At 43.9% G+C, this 16,673-nt stretch overlaps 1 protein-coding gene across 5 annotated transcripts in view; it reads right to left on the bottom strand.

Moving 5' to 3' along the window:
- LOC117357818 (retinol dehydrogenase 16-like) overlaps positions 1–16,673 on the bottom strand; it is a 94,654-nt gene that overhangs the window by 37,001 nt on the left and 40,980 nt on the right. For 2 of the 5 annotated variants that reach the window (XM_033938961.1, XM_033938965.1), the window contains exon 1: positions 12,077–12,199. The exons of 1 other annotated variant lie outside the window; for it this stretch is intronic. The gene's annotated coding sequence lies outside the window, so the exon portion shown is untranslated. 2 more of the 5 variants (XM_033938962.1, XM_033938964.1) reach the window with 2 other exon arrangements.

Genomic DNA, 16,673 nt, shown 5'->3' with positions numbered 1-16,673 from the left:
ATATCTTCATGGAGCACTTCACTGTATGTTTAAGGTCAGCATTAAAAATAAACCAAAGAGGAAAAAAAATACTAAATAGAGAAAGTGAGGGAATTTAATAAACAATTCATATCTTTTTGGCTGAGCAATTGCATTGCCTAGAGCTGTCAGCATTCTTTTTCATTAGAGTCAACGGCTGGTAATTACCTAGGCTGTTTTCTTTCCTGTTCTTAAGCCTCTACAGAAGCAGCTCTATAGTCATTTCCTGTCTGATTTCCAGCATCAGTTTTCATCACACTTCCAGCTGCTTCCATATATATTTTACGAACGTGTCACCTGCTTGCTCCATCAGATTTATCTCTATGCCATCAAACTCTCCCTGTGCAAGTCTAAACGTTCTCTTGGCTTGTAATCAGATTGAATACAGCATCCTGTTCCCTACTTGTGTCCATTTCTGCCTTCTTTGGCATTGTCATTTGATGTAGCTCTCCCAAGTAACGTGGAGGGGCATTTCTGATATGATCTCTAGGTCCAATCTGGAACATTTTGTGAAAAGCATCCAAAAATCGAGAGATGACTAAAGAGATTTTCAAACCAGAAAAATGGGTTAATTTTTTTAACCATTTTCTGGACATTGAGGTACCACTTCTGCATGATTAAATACTGTTATTATCAATAGGGAGAACATAAGAATTGCTGCTGCTGGATCAGACCAGTGGTCCATTGTGCCCAGCAGCCCGTTCACGTGGCGGCTCTTAGGTCAAAGACCAGTGCCCTAATTCGGTGTAGCCTTACCTGCATACGTTCTGGTTCAGCAGGAACTTGTCTAACTTTGTCTTGAATCTCTGGAGTGTGTTTTCCCCTATAACAGCCTCCAGAAAAGCATTGCAGTTTTCTACTACTCTCTGGGTGAAGAAGAACTTCCTTACATTTGTACGGAATCTATCCCCTTTCAACTTTAGAGAGTGCCCTCTCGTTCTCTCTACCTTGGAGAGGGTGAACAACCTGTCTTTAACTACTAAGTCTATTCCCGTCATTATCTTGAATGTTTCGATCATGTCACCTTTCAGTTTCCTCTTTTGTAGGGAGAAGAGGCCCGGCTTCTCTAATCTCTCACTGTACGGTAACTCCTCCAGCCCCTTAACCATTTTAGTCGTTCTCCTCTGGACCCTTTCGAGTAGTACCATGTCCTCCTTCGTGTACGGCAGTGGTCTCAAACTCACGGCCCGGGGGCCACATGCGGCCCGCCAGATCCTATTTTGAGGCCCTCGGTATGTTTATCATAATCACAAAAGTAAAATAAAACAGTTTCTTGATCGTCTGTCTCTTTAGCTATAAATTACAATATTATTATTAAGACTTAGCCAAAAGGAAATATTTATAAACTATAAAGAGTTTTACCTCATACAAAATTGTTATTTCTTTAATAAGACATTAACTATTTTTTCTGAGGCCCTCCAAGTACCTACAAATCCAAAATGTGGCCCTGCAAAGGGTTTGAGTTTGAGACCACCGACATACGGTGACCAATGCTGGACGCAGTATTCCAGGTGAGGGTGTACCATGGCCCGGTACAACGGCATGATAACCTTTTCCGATCTTGCCTTGCCAACCTCATATGGGCAATCATATGATGCAATCTTGGAGTATAATACCACAATGTTATTGCTTTCAACTCTTTGAATGCCTTCCCCTCTCCTACCACTGACTAGCATAATTTATTCACAAATATCAACTTTATGATTTACTTTCCCCACCCCTATACATGTAGCACCTGTAATCATAGCCTATGCTTTGCATATGATATGATATGCACATATGTAATCTCTGTCTCTGCCTGCCAATTTTGAGGCGCAGTGTAGAAATCTGCCTGGCACCACTTCTACTTCCCAACGACTGGAATTGCTATCAAAGCCTACTCCCGCCTTGATTCTGATCTGATTGTACCACTTTTTGGCACCCAGACTGTAGAAGTCTGCCCAGAATAGATCTTCCCCCTCCTTTACTAACACATAGCACAGGTTTTAGCACTGGCAGGACACTCATAGAATTCCTATGAGCATTGGAGCAGTTACCGCTGCTGCCGGCGCTAAAACCCGCACCACTTAGTAAAGGAGGGGTCTGTGTGTCCTTCTGAACCTTTAGAACTGCTGTCAAAACTCAGTATAGCTAAGAGGTCATGTAAGTTTTGTTTTAATTTGATTCTAAATGTCTTTTGCATTTCTCTGTTTTGGTGGGTCATGATACTTCTATAGTCCCCAGCCCTGCTAAAAAAATTTTCTAAGGTCACACACAGGGTTATGTATGAACATTAATCTGGCTTGATAAGAAATCTTAACTTGAAATTCTTTCTCCTGCAACATTTCCATATTAAAATTGGGGAAGACTGAGATTTGCTAGCCCTTAAACTAAGTATAACGCCTTTTTCTGACCTCTTTAATGATGTACTTCTTGACCTAGAACTGAAGTAACTGAACAAAACTAGTGCACGGGAATCCTTCTTGCCCTGGTTTGGGATGCATTTCTCCTTGTGTTCTTTCAATTTCATAATAGTTTTCAATCCTTTTCTCCCATCCCCCTGTGCAGCAGCATCCTACCGACTATCCCACCGTAAAACCTGATATACCTCCAGGCCTCCCAAAGCAACAGCAGCGGTGGTGGTGGCCAGCAATGAAGAGGCCACGCTGTGAACAGGCTGATTGCGGCCTGCCCCACCAGGGCTTCCCTCTGCACAATTAGCCTGTTCACAGCACGGCTTTGGGAAGCCCGGAGGTATGTCAGATCTCACCAGGGGGAAGGGAGGGGGGTGTTGGTCACTGAATTGGTGAGTCCAATTTTTTCAGACAACGAATCGATTTGAATCAATTCACAGAAGTGAATCAGTGAATTAATTTGAATCAGCAAATCAGGCAGCACTAGCCTCCACCACTATGTGTGAACTTCAACTGCTACTGTACAGTCAGGTAGGCCAAGTTTAGGATTACCAGATTTTACTCCTGCAAAATCTGGACCCATTGCCCCGCCCCCAGGCCTGCTCAGTTCCACCTAGGCTTGCCCCAGCCCTGCCCCCTTAATCTGTTCTCGTGCTCGGAGCCACATTGGGAGGTCATCTGCGCATTCGCAGGCGTGATGCGATGACATCACATGCATGCGTGCAGATGCCCTCACCCAAGCTGGAAGCTTTTCAAAACCTGGACAAACTGCTGGGTTTTGAAAAGCCTTCCTGATGCCCGGACATGTCCTCTAAAAAGAGGACATGTCCGAGTAAATCTGAAAGTATGGTAACCCTAGCCAAGCTCCACTTGGAACTTTGCATATTTTGTACTTTGGCTTGAATAATTACTAGAGATTTCCTAGGTAACTGAGGAACCAGGCCAGGGACAAGTAAAAATGTAATGCAATACTGAGAGGCAATAAGATACACAGTGGTCCTGCAATAACAGGCCACATGAGCACATTGTAACATTTACGAACTAGCTTTATGTTGCCTTTTCCCTTCTAACTGTGGACGGAACAGAACCCCTGACCTAGCACCTTTAATAAATGTTATTTTCTTTGACTGCAACTGCTGTGTGGCTCTGTCCTACGTGAGCTCCAGGCCTGCCCTCCTTTATGTTACCACAGGCTGGAACTGAGGTTGTTGTGGCTGTATGTTTTTTTTCTTTTTTTAAAACAGTTTTCAGCCACTGGGAGTCCCCATTGTGTAGCATTTTCTTCAAATAACATATTTGTGATTTGTCATGTGCTAAAGAAGAAAGAAGGTAATGTGAATAAAAAGTGCACACGGGACTAAAGTGCTCAGTTTAATGAGTTAGGACTGACTGCCTGGGCAGAAACAATACTCACCTTAAGTATTATATTCAGGTCTGGTCACTGTATCTCAAAACAATAGTAGAGTTACCATATTTAAAATTGTAAAATCCCGGATGCAAGGTCCTGCCCCGTTCCACCAGAAAGATGGTAGAGGCATTGATAAAGGACCGCAACGTTGATCACCTCGACGGACACAATCTGATGAGAGCCAGCCAGCACGGCTTTGTCAGTTTGAAAGTGGCCCCCACAATATTAGGTGGTAGGAGTTAAGTGAAATGCGCACTGACAGACGTCAGGTCCCAGGTTCAGTTCCTTCACAGAAGTTTCATTAGGGATAGAATCAAATAAGAAGCACAGCCAGGGGTGATTATATAAAGAATATATTATAGAAATAGTCTTACAGAAAAGTAATATTTATAAGCATTACAATTAAGCAGAGAGCAAGCAGTCTCACTGCCTTACAGAGGTCAGAGACAGAGATGGACATAGAAGCTTGCAATTCTAGGAAGCTTCGTGTTCCATAGATAAAGGGAAGGATAGACAGAGAGAGGGGGAGCCAGAGTGCCAAGCCAAGAGCCAAGAGATAGCTAGATAGAAAGAGAGATAGAGGGCCAAGACCCCTCTCCTGATAGCTCCATAGAAAAAGAGAGAGAGCTTGATAGAGCAGAGAGCAGGCTTTTATACCTTGACTCAATATAGAAACCTGTATGCCCCAGTATCTTTCTGTTTAGAATTTGTAAACTGTTTGAAACAATGGTTAGTTTAATTGCTAAGGAGGGTGAGATACCTGTAAGCATGGTGATGGGATTAAGTCTCTGGCTTGATCTGTGCACCATTGTCCTAAGCACCCTCTTAATCAGACATTAACACCTTTTAGCTAGCCATGATTCAAGCAGGGCTACTTGAAACTTAAAATATATCAATCAGGGCTACTTAAAACAGTTTCCCTGCACTAAGGGTCTATCTGCCTTCCCATGCCAGGGTCAGATTGATATAATCTCCCAGAGGCCTCTAGGCTGACAGGCTTCAGCAAAGGAAGATCTTGCTTGATGAACTTGCCACACTTCTTCGAGGGAGTAAACAGGCAGATAGACACGGGTGGCCCGGTCGACATTGTATATTTGGATTTTCAGAAGGCGTTCGACAAGGTTCCGCGTGAACGACTACTTCGAAAAATTGCGAGCCATGGAATCGAAGTTGGATTAAAAACTGGCTGGTGGGTAGGAAACAGAGAGTGGGGGTGAATGGACAATACTCAGACTGGAAAAGCGTCACGAGTGGAGTGCCGCAGGGTTCAGTGCTTGGACCCGTGCTCTTCAACATATTTATAAACGACCTGGAAATTGGTACGACGAGTGAGGTGATTAAATTTGCAGACAATACGAAGAGTAGTGAAGATGCAGGAGGATTGCGATGACCTGCAATGTGACATTTTCCTAAGGTCTGCCTGCAATTTTTCACAATCCATATGTGTTTTAACAACTTTGAACAGTTTAGTGTCATCTGCAAATTTAATCACCTCGCTCGTCGTTCCAATTTCCAGATCATTTATAAATAAGTTAAATAGCACCGGTCCTAGTACAGACCCCTGCGGCACTTCACTGTTTACTCTCCTCCATTGAGAAAAATGACCATTTAACCCTACCCACTGTTTTCTATCTAATAACCAATTCCTAATCCACAACTGAACTTTGTCACCTGATAACCAATTCCTAATCCAGAACTGAACTTTGCCACCAATCCCATGACACTTTAATTTTCTCAGGAGCCTTTCATGAGGAACTTTATCAAAAGCTTTCTGAAAATCTAGATACACTAAATCAACCGGCTCACCTTTATCCATGTGTTTATTCACACCTTCAAAGAAGTCAAGCAAATTTGTGAGGCAAGATCTCCCTCAGCTGAACCCATGCTGTCTCCATCTCATTAAATCATATGTATGAGGTCTGTTCAAAAAGTTCCAGAAATGATTTTATAAAAATTTATTACACTATCTTACAAATTATTCCTTTGGGTCCCCTTCAAAGTACTCCCCTTCCTTACGTATACAATTTTCCCAACATTGTTTCTACTGGAAACAGTCCTTAAACGCTGCGTCAAATTTTGCTTTATGTCTTCAGTGGCATCGAATTGCTTTCCTTCAGAATGGATTTAAGTTTAGGAAAAAAAAAGAAATCAGCAGGGGCCAGATCAGGAGATTAAGGTGGTTGGGGAAGAACTGTCATTGCGATTTTTGTGTGTAGAAACCTGGAATGACCTACCAGAAACTATCAGGAAAGAAACAAACTACACTACATTCAGAAAAAACCTGAAGACTTATCTCTTTGACAATTAACTGTCTTCATATCTAAATAGCACCCCCTACTTCTAGGTCCCTCATCTTGCTTCTCCATGCCCCCTCCCCTACTATTCTCCCCTTCCCCTTTGATCTGCGCCTTGAGCCTGTATAGGTATGTGCGACTCACAAATGGAAGATTATATTAAACTAGCTTTATAGCCCGTTACATTAACGGGTGCTAGAATATATGTGTGTGTCTGTCTTTATTTCTTTCTCTCTCTGTCTCCTTAGCCGCTTTCTGTATTTCTGTCTTTCTTTATTTTGGCTGTCCACCACAACCCCTTGCGTGTTCTCCCTGTCCATTCTCCCTTCTTTTTACCTCCCCTGTGTCCACCACCACTCCTTCACTGCTCCCCTTATCCAGCAGCAGCCCTTCTCCCTTTGTTTTACCTCCCCCCTGTCCATCAGCACCTCTTATATTCTCCTTGCTCATTAACAGTACTTATCTGCTGTATTTCAAAATTTTCGGCCTCCAATCTCTAGCTGCTTCAGATCATACACACAGCACTCCTAACAGTTAAGCCGCTTCTATTTACCCAACGTGGCCTGTGTTTTGCAGTTCAAAAGTTGTTAACCGCTGCTTCAGGGCTTTATTTGAACAGAGTCCATGGCGCCCCCCTCCCCCTTCACTTCCCGTGGGCCGACTATGAATCCGGTGATCAAGAATCATCAGAGACGCAGCAGAGCAAATCAGGGCAGTAGAAGGGCCCGAAGCAGCGTGTGAAGACTGCTGCACATGCTGCTTGATCGCCGGGTTCGTAGTCAGGTCCGCAGGAAGGGAAGAGAAGGGAAGAGAAGGGGGGGCGGCAAAGGACTCGGACTCCTCTGGTCTGTCGCGGAGGCCGGTCCGGCTCCATTTCTCATTTCGTCCCGGAGAGGGGGGGGCAGGAAGCGCTCTAAGTGTAAGGGAACCGGGAGAGGAGCCACCGCCGCTGCTGTGAACTTTAAAATAAGGGAGGCAGAGTCGGCAAGACCGCACATCACCTTGCGGTCTGCGAGAGAGGGAGCGTTAGCCACGGCCCTACGGATCATGGATCAGGGATCACCGATCACGCAGGTATGAGTGCGCATGCGCGGCTAGCTTTTTATTATATAGGATTAGAAATTCACAAATTTTGGTGGCAGGGTGAGCGGGCACATTGTCTTGATGCAGAAACCAAAACTGTTTCCTCCAAAGTTCGAGCTAGTTCCTTCTGATTCTCTCACAGAGTCATTTCAACACTTTCAGATAGTTATTTTGGTTGACAGTTTGTCCTTGTGGCAGAAATTCATAGTGAACAACACTGCAACTGTCAAAAAAACCTGTTAACATCACTTTCATGTTCAGCCAAACTTGCTGAGCTTTTTTCAGTCTTGGCGATGTTTTGGTTCTCCACTGAGATGACTGAGTTTTGGTTTCCAAGTCATAACTGTAGATCCATGTCTCATCACCAGTTATCACTTTATCAAGAAATGTTACATCTTCATTTGCCTGATCAAGAAGATTCTGACAGATCATGATGTGGTTGTTCATCAACCGTGGAACAAACTTTGCCACAACACATCCTCAACTTCTCTGTTAGAATGTGCGGCATAAACCAATGGAGATGTTGCATTCTTCTGCTAATTCTCTAACAGTTAATCGCTGATTAGTGCGCATATAAACCCTCACTTGATCAACATGATCATCATCATTTGACGATGATGGTCTTCCGGTTTGCAAATTGTCTTCCACTGATGCACAACCACTTTTGAAGCATGAATACCATTCAAAACACCTTCCACGACTCATGACGTTTCTCATAAGCCACTTTCAGCATTTCATAAGTTTGTGTAGCAGTCTTATCCAATTTAAAACAGAACTTCACATTGTAGCTCTGTTCATTGAGGTCACACGTGATGAAAAATAGCTGATCGTGAAAACAAAAACTGCTATAGCTCGGAGACAAAAACTGATATCAACAAATGAAAAAAGGAGGTTACTCATGAGGTTTCAATACTCAATGCCGCCTAGTGCATCTCAAAAGAGCTTCCCGTTGGTGTGTAATTCAAACTGTCCTGGAACCTTCTGAACAGATCTCATATGCATGTGAAAGAGGAGGAGAACATAAGCTGAAGATTCAGGTAGGGGGGCACCTAAGAACATAAGAAATGCCTTCACCGGATCAGACCCTAGGTCCATCTAGTCCGGCGACCCGCACACACGGAGGCCAAGCTAGGTGTTCTCTAATGGACACCTTGTTCACCCGTGTCCCTCAATGTGATTTGCATGAAGATGTGCATCCAACTTGCCCTTGAATCCCAGAATGGTGGTCTCTGTCACAACCTCCTCCGGGAGAGCATTCCAGGCGTCCAGCACTCGCTGTGTGAAACAGAACTTCCGGATATTAGTCCTGAGTCTGCCTCCCCTAAGTTTTAGTCCATGACCTCTTGTTCGAGTCACTGTTGACAATGTGAATAACGAAGATTCTTGCTCCATTTTGTCGAAACCTTTTAGTATTTTAAAAGTCTCTATCATATCCCCTCGCAGCCTTCTCTTCTGGAGGGTAAACAATCCCAGTTTTTCGAGGCGTTCTTCGTAACTCAAATTCTTCATACCTTCTATTAGTTTTGTGGCTCGTCTCTACACCCTCTCTAGTAGGGTTATATCCTTCTTTAGGAAGGGAAACCAGTGTTGGACACAGTATTCCAAGTGTGGTCTGACCATTGCTCTATAAAGCGGCATTATGACATCTGCCGATCTACTCGTGATGCCCTTCTTTATCATACCCAACATCCTGTTTGCTTTCTTTGCCGCCGCTGCGCATTAAGCCGATGGCTTCAGGGTCCTGTCTATCAGTACCCCCAGGTCCCTTTCTTGTTCGCTCTTGCCCAATGTTACACCTAACATTTTATATTCTTGTTCTTTGTTTTGCCTGCTCAGGTGCATCACTTTGCAGTTTGAACCGTCCTGGATCTAGCACAGCTTTTTCTGAAACAAACTATAAGGCACTTTAGGGCCCTGATTGTGTGAAAGGTGCCTCAAACGTAGTGCTGCATTCCACAGCTGAAAATGTAAAGTGTTTGGAATATGCCTTGAGGGCTACAGAACTGGAAGCTATCAGCTAAGATTCTTGTGCTCTATTATACCACTTCTGGGTTATTTTTGTGCATTTTTGTGGTTGAAGTGTGCCAGCAAGTCTCCCTCCTGCAATTTCAGAGGCTCTGTTTTTTGACAGCCAGCAGCTCGGATGGGCTGGAGCAATATGTGGATCAGTTCCCTTTCATTTCATAGCTTGCCTGGACCTATTTTGTGCCAGGATTTCTCAACAAAGCATGACCTCAATGTCAGGGCCCCTTCTAGGAGCAGTGCCATACTTGTGAACATTTCTTAAGAAAGAACTGAATATTTCATGGGGTGTCCTAATCCCTATGTGGTTCCTATTCCAGAACCTCAGAAGTACCTGCTATGCCTGAGGAGGTAAAGAGGCTTACACCTCCTCCTGCAGAGCTGAATTTTAACTAGTGCCATCATAGGTGGCATTTAACCTAGTTTCAAACAAAGAAAAAAACCTAGTCCAGAGAACATTTAATAAAGATCAAAATACTCCTATAAATTCCCCTCAGGAATAATGAAAGTGTTACTGCAAAATGAAGAATATATACAGTACTAGCTGATGCCCCGGCGTTGCACGGGTATTTAATTATAGCAATAACACTGTAAATGGATTCAAATAAAGATACTTTATAGTGGTGAATGAAATTATTTTTTTACAGCTTTATAAAAAGTAGAATATTCAACTTATAATGTGAAATATTTGACAAAATGAATACAATACAACTAACACAAAACTTGATTATAAACAACATTTTTAGTTTCAACTCCAGGAGCAAGAACATATAAATTCTTGGGTGAACCCACCCTTGAGCAAGCAACATAGAGTTGACCATGGGAAAAACAGGGGGATCTTAAATCCACTCCACAGTATGTAATAGTCTGTCCCTGTGATTTGTTGATTGTGATAGAGAATGCAAGTCTCACTGGAATTTGCAAGCTCTTAAACTGAAAAGGAAGATGTGTTGCAAGTTTCGTTCAAATCGGGCAAGCCGTTTTTGCGTTGGCAGCTTTTTACAATTTTTCCATTGACATGAATGGGTGAAATCAGATTTTCTGTTTGTAGCTTCGCCCATGTGTGCAGGTGGGCCGCGAGACCCCCAGAACATATCACCCCAGGTAGTGAGGGATCTGCATACCAAGTTTAGTTCAAATCGGGCAAGCCATTTTTGCGTTGGCAGCTTTTTACAATTTTTCCATTGACATGAATGGGTGAAATCAGATTTTCTGTTTGTAGCTCCGCCCACGTGTGCAGGTGGGCTGCGAGACCCCCAGAACATATCACCCCAGGTAGTGAGGGATCTGCATACCAAGTTTCGTTCAAATCGGTCAAGCCGTTTTTGCGTGATCGCGGCACATACACACACACATACATACCTCCGATTTTATATATATAGATAGAAGATAGATATAGGAGATCTCAGCATATGTTGCAAGCATACACATGGCCAGAAAGTTCTGAACCACAGCGCTCAATACACTGCTGGTACACCTGATAGATAATGAAGGCCCCACACCATCGGGGGCTCCTACTGTGGCAAATAATTAATTTGAGCTACAATAAAAAATTATAATTTTAGTGCTTAAGATTTTTATATTATCCTTTTGCTAAATTTTATTCCTTCACTGTCCACAGTATAACTACAGTATTTAAACGAGAATATTCAAAGCCAATCCAAAGCAAGCCTCAGAGTCCAATAATTTCTAGATCTCTCAAACATGGGTAAAATTAATAGGGAAGCCATCAGGGTCCTTCATAAGATAAATCCAATGGGGCTCTACAGAGCTCCACTTGGGAAAACTCTGCTTCTTCAGGAATCCTGAAAAATTGGTCTCTTCACTGCCGATAGTGAAGGGACCAACGATTGGTGGAAAAAAATTGTGCACAGAAAGTCCTAATACAGAACTTGAGAGCAGGTTGCTGCAACTTTCTTCATCTATTTCTCTATACCAGTGCACTTCTTTCTTTGCACCATAGTAATTTGCATGCCATTTGTTTATGGCATTGAAACTACAGTGGGGATTTTTTTTTTTTTTTTTTGTACAAAGTTAGGAAGCTGTGCACTGGTTTTCAGCATAGGTTCTTAACACACAGTATATTGATCTGGCCTCATGGAGCTGGACTCCTACAGATCCCTTTCAGAGAAAGTACATGCTAGCAGAAAAACTGATCTTGGTCACACACACAGAACACAAAAGACCCTCACTAAATATAGAACAAGTGACCACAATCTAGAAATAGAAAGATCTACATAGAAACAGAATTTGAAACCCCAAAATGCCAGACTGCCCGTGCAATATAACACTGGAGGAAAAAAAAAATTATACAGTGGTGCATTTCCTCTTTGCAAAACGCAAAGATATCAGAGAAACCAACAGAAAATTAAAAAAAAAACTTCCCTCAACAGAATAAGCAACGAAAACATGCACAGTCCTTGGGGGATATGGAGAAACAATATCAATACCAGCAAAATACGTTGTCCCTGGTCAGGTCACATTTCTTAAAGAACCAGGATCTGAGAATTGTTTTACTTATCCTGTAACTTATTTTACTGTTATTATTCCGACTTTGTACGTCACTTCTTTCTACTTTACTTCTTGTATTTGTATTATTTTGACAACCTATGTAAAATCGTCATGCAAATAAAATTAATTATCCCTGATGCAATAAATGCTGCCGTCTGTCTTCCTCAACTTTCTCTGCAAACACATCAGCCCCACCTTTTATTTTGGGATGATAAACAATAGGTTTACCTTGAACCTGCCTGCCACCAACTGAGTTCCACCTAACTCAGCCCTAGACTAACCTGTCCTGGAGCTGCCCCAGTTCACCTGAGGCTAGGGAATGAGCTTACTCAGCCTTCTTACCTCACCTAAGACAGAGCAGGAGACTCCCCTGTGCTTCCCGATCAGATAAACAACCTCCACATCAAGAATTTGTGTTGACTGGAGGTGTGGCCAGAAGAGAGAGAGAGAAGAGGGGATGTGTGTGTGTGTGTTGGGGGGGGGAGGGGTTGCCAGAAGTCTGATCATAAATCACAAATGACATGGAACATTGGTAAATTCCTGAAGCTCATACAGAAATCCATCTGATAGATTAAGAAAGTCTTTATTATTAAACAAGCCTGCCAAAGACCATATACAGTAATTCCAATATGGTTATAGATTATAGCTCATACTCTGGTCATTCAGATGGACTTCATCTATGTTTCTAATGTATGCCTCTGTGAGGCACTCATTTTACAAGTCTTGAGATGTGCATAAACCAGCAGCACTTAAATGTTTATCTAAACGTCTGAAGTTCTAGAGTCCATCTTGCTTCATCTAGAAACTGAATTTTTTTCCTATTTGGTTCCAGTTTTATGTTATAGTTTAGTAGATGACGGCAGATAAAGACCAAATGATCCATCTAGTCTGCCCAACCTGATTCAATCTAAAAATTTGTGTGTGTGGGGGGGGGGGTTATCTTCTTCTCCTTAGCTATTTCTGGGCAAGAATCTGAAGCTCTGCCGGGAAGGGGTAAAACGCGGACCTCACGGACCTGACAGACCTCGCGGATCTAAATCCGCACGGCCTTAAAAATCTGAGGTCTGTGTCGGTCCGTGTTCCTGCCGCTTGTAGTTTCTGTCGCTGACAGACCTTGATTGAGATTTGAGTGCTGACGGATCCATCTCAGCATAGGGAGGGAAAAGTGTTAGGATCCGTCAGCCCTAAAAATCTCTTTGAGGTCTGTCAGAGGCAAAGATTAGTGCTGGAGCGCAGAGCAGAAGCCAAGAGAGTGGGGACATAGGTTTTGGAAGTGCATTATGGAAAAGAAGTCTCTAAACTCCAGCACGAGTCTCTGGCTCTGACAGACCTCGAAGAGATTTTAGCGCTGACGCATCCTAACACTTTTCCCTCCCTATGCTGAGACGGATCCGTCAGCGCTAAAATCTCATCAAGGTCTGTTGGCGACAGAAACTACAAGCGGCATGGACACCGGACCGACACGGACCTCAGATTTTTAAGGCCGTACGGGTTTAGATCCACGAGGTCCGTCAGGTCCATGAGGTCCGCGTTTTACCCCTTCCCAGCTCTGCCCAGTACTGTTCTTAGATTCCAACTACTGAAGTCTCCGTCAAAGCTCACTCTAGTCCATCTACACCAGGGGTGTCAAAATCCCTCCTTGAGGGCAACAGGATGATGATGCGTACAACTTTCATTATAGAATACTAGTTAGTATAAGTCCACATTTATGAACCTAACTTTAGTTTATGCCTTTTATTGATAATTTTTTTTTTTTAGTTTGACTTTTTGTATAAATACAATCACAATGGTTCAAATAGCTGAAATAAGCCAAGGCTACTACAAGCATCACTAAATAAATAATAATATCAGGGCTCCTTTTACAAAGCCGTGGTAGCAGCTGTTGCTACAGTAATTGCTCCAATGCCTATAGGGATTTAATGGGCGTCAGAGCGTTTGCATGGCAAACGCTACTGCAGCTTTGTAAAAGGGGGGGGGGGATTAATTCCTTGGCTAAGAAATACCAATAAATAAAGGGAGAATGGAAACAAATAAATATATAAGGTTAAATTTAACCTACCTATAAATTATTCCCTTACTTAACTCCTACTGCAGAGAATAACACACACAAACCCCCCCCCCCCCCCGAATTTAACTAGATTGAGTCTGTGGCACTGTTTCTTGTGTCTTAATCAATTTTTCCAGTTGTAAAGGACAAAAAATTGTATTCCCTTTCCTGCAATTTCACAAGGCACTTCCTTGGAAATGTCAGAAAGAAAGACAAACTCAAAGCTGGGGGTTACCATATTTTTTCAAGACAAAAAAAGAGGACATGAGGCCTCACCTCCAGCCGCCAAAAACTGCACCTCCCTCCAGTTTCAGCACCCCCCAAAATCCAGCTTCTCTCTCCCTCTGCCCCTCCCCTAGACCTTCACTCATGTCTCCATGGCTAAGCCTTCCCTTTGCACTCGGCATTTCTCTCTTCTTGCCTCCCCTCCATGTGCCTGTGGGTGTCTGGCCTCCACTAGCTTCCCCCGTCTGCCACACACTGCCATAGTCGTGGCAGAAACAGTGCTGAAAGGACTTTCCTCTGCCGCATCCCGTCCGCAGGAAGTTGCATCATAGAAGCAGGATGTGGCAGAGGAAAGGCCCGCAACCCAAAGGATTCTGCAACCGTGATAGTGTGTCTTGGACCGGTGGTAGGCATTGGGAAGCTGGAGGAGGCTAAACCTACTCGGTCACATCAGGGGTCCAACTTTGGACAGCATCTACCATTGGGTGGCCCTGGGCATTTTGCCAGGCTCGCTCAATTATATCTGCATCCCTGCTCTTTAGGCTTAGGGGGTTAATGTCTATGCTCTAAAAGACCAGCATCAAGTGTTACACCTGCTACCAAGCACATTTAGGATTTGGGAAACTGCTGCTATTGAGCAGCATTCCATTAGAAATATTGGTGGGAGGTTGTCCCTTTAATGCTCCACTGGTGTTTGTTTCCAACCCCCACCTCCAAATCCAAGCTGGATGGGGAAACCTATAATTGTGAGAGCATCAGGATCATAAAAATATATTGGGCACGGTATTGAGGCCACAGGAGGCAGCCTGGCTACCCACTAGCATAGTAAGACGGGTGCAGGGGGGGGGTCAATATGCCCAGGGCACAGTCTTTGTAAAGGACACAGGCACCCGTCTGACCCCCCCTTCCCGCCCTCGCCACCATGCACGTGCGCCCGTTCCCTTCCCTCATACCTCTTAAATTTTTCTTGTGTGAGCAGCATTACAAACTTGCTGCCCGCGCTGTGATTGTCATGTGAGACCACTTTTAGCATAGCTGTAAAATGCCCGCATTTCCCATTTGTGCAATAATGGCCATGCGCTAATCTTCCCATTAACGGGTGGCCATTGGCACGTGAGCCCGTAACTACACCAATTTTGCAGGCGTTAAGGGCTCCCATGCTAACCATGTGCGATTAGCACTGGGCATGTCTATTCTCTACCCCCAAACACGTCCCTAGCACTAATAAATAAAAATGATTTTTTTTTTTAGCACATAGGAAGCACATGTAGATGCCAAAACTACTGCAGGTTGCCTAAGCGCACCCTACAGTCATAGATTTTAATCTGCGGTAAGCATGAGTTAGCGCTTACTGCAGCTTAGTAAAAAGACCCCAAAAATATTTTAACAACTCTTTCATATGGAAAATGACACTAGGTTAAAGATCAGCTCTAATTAACAGACAAAGCATTGCCTGCACAGCATTAAACATTATTGATCATTTATAACTCAAAGTATGACATTTATTGATCAGAGACAAATTTTCTTTCCATTCACATATAAATCTGGTATCAACATGCTACCTCACAGTTGATCTAAAAGTACATACTGCTAAATAATCTCATCAAAGGCGTGGAATTTTTTTTTTTTTTTTCTTCTTCTTCTGATAGTACATTTTCCCAGTGATACTGGTAAATATCCGGTTAAAGTCTCTCCTTTAAAGCAGACACTGGCCCTGAGCTACCATCTAGTGGCTGTGTTTAGGTACTGATTGCCAGTACCCCAGCAGTTCAATTTGAGTCCATATATGGTCATGCTAAATTTCACCTCTTGGCAGTGAATACTGGCCACTATTTGAGTTCCAGGTCAGTGGCATACCCACAGATGGACTCGTGTGTAGGATTTCCAGATATCCGGATTTACCCGGACATGTCCTCTTTTTAGAGGACTGTCTGGGCGCACGGACAGCTTTGTCCGGATTTTGAAAAGCTGTTGATATCGGGGCATAGTCTGGAGTGCATCTGCGCATGTGTGGGTGCAACGCAGTGACATCACAAGCATGTGCGCATGTGTGCAATGTCATCACGTCCCAGAAACAGCCCGAAGAGACGGGTTTTGTATGGGGCTGGGATTGGGGGTGGGGGAGTGGAACGGCATCACTATGCCATACACATCCTCATTCTTCCCCACTGCTTGGGCGCACCCACGTACCTCTTGAAAGGTTTGCTGGAATGAGCAGTATCTTCCACCCGCTGCTTGTGCCAGTGTCAGCTCCCCTCTAATGCCATGTCCTGGGAAGTAACGTCAGAAGGGAGCCGATGCTGGCACAAGCAGCAAGTGGAAGATGCTGCTCGCGCCGGTGAATATTTAAAGAGGTACGTGGGGGCAGAGAGGAAGAGAAGCACCAGCGCCTCCCCCATGAAGATGGCACCTGGGGCGGTCCACACCTCTTGCCCCCCTTATTATGCCACCGGCGTAGAAGGACAGATTGAGACATCCGGGTTTTACTTCCAATGAAAGCAACGGAAGTAAGGAGGATGGATTGAGACCTACTGCCTCCTGCTGCCTCTTCAAAATGGCAGGCCTTTCCCATCCCTATGCATCTTGGGATCCACTGGGATGGGGCCTGAGGCCCTGATTGTCTTTGGTGCCTAAGGCCCCTCCCCTGGGGCCTTACAACCTGAGCCAAACAG

Source organism: Geotrypetes seraphini, chromosome 3 (genome assembly GCF_902459505.1).
Source record: "Geotrypetes seraphini chromosome 3, aGeoSer1.1, whole genome shotgun sequence".
In the NCBI taxonomy this organism is placed as follows: Eukaryota; Metazoa; Chordata; class Amphibia; order Gymnophiona; family Dermophiidae; genus Geotrypetes; species Geotrypetes seraphini.
This window is presented reverse-complemented; position numbering and strand designations above follow the sequence as displayed.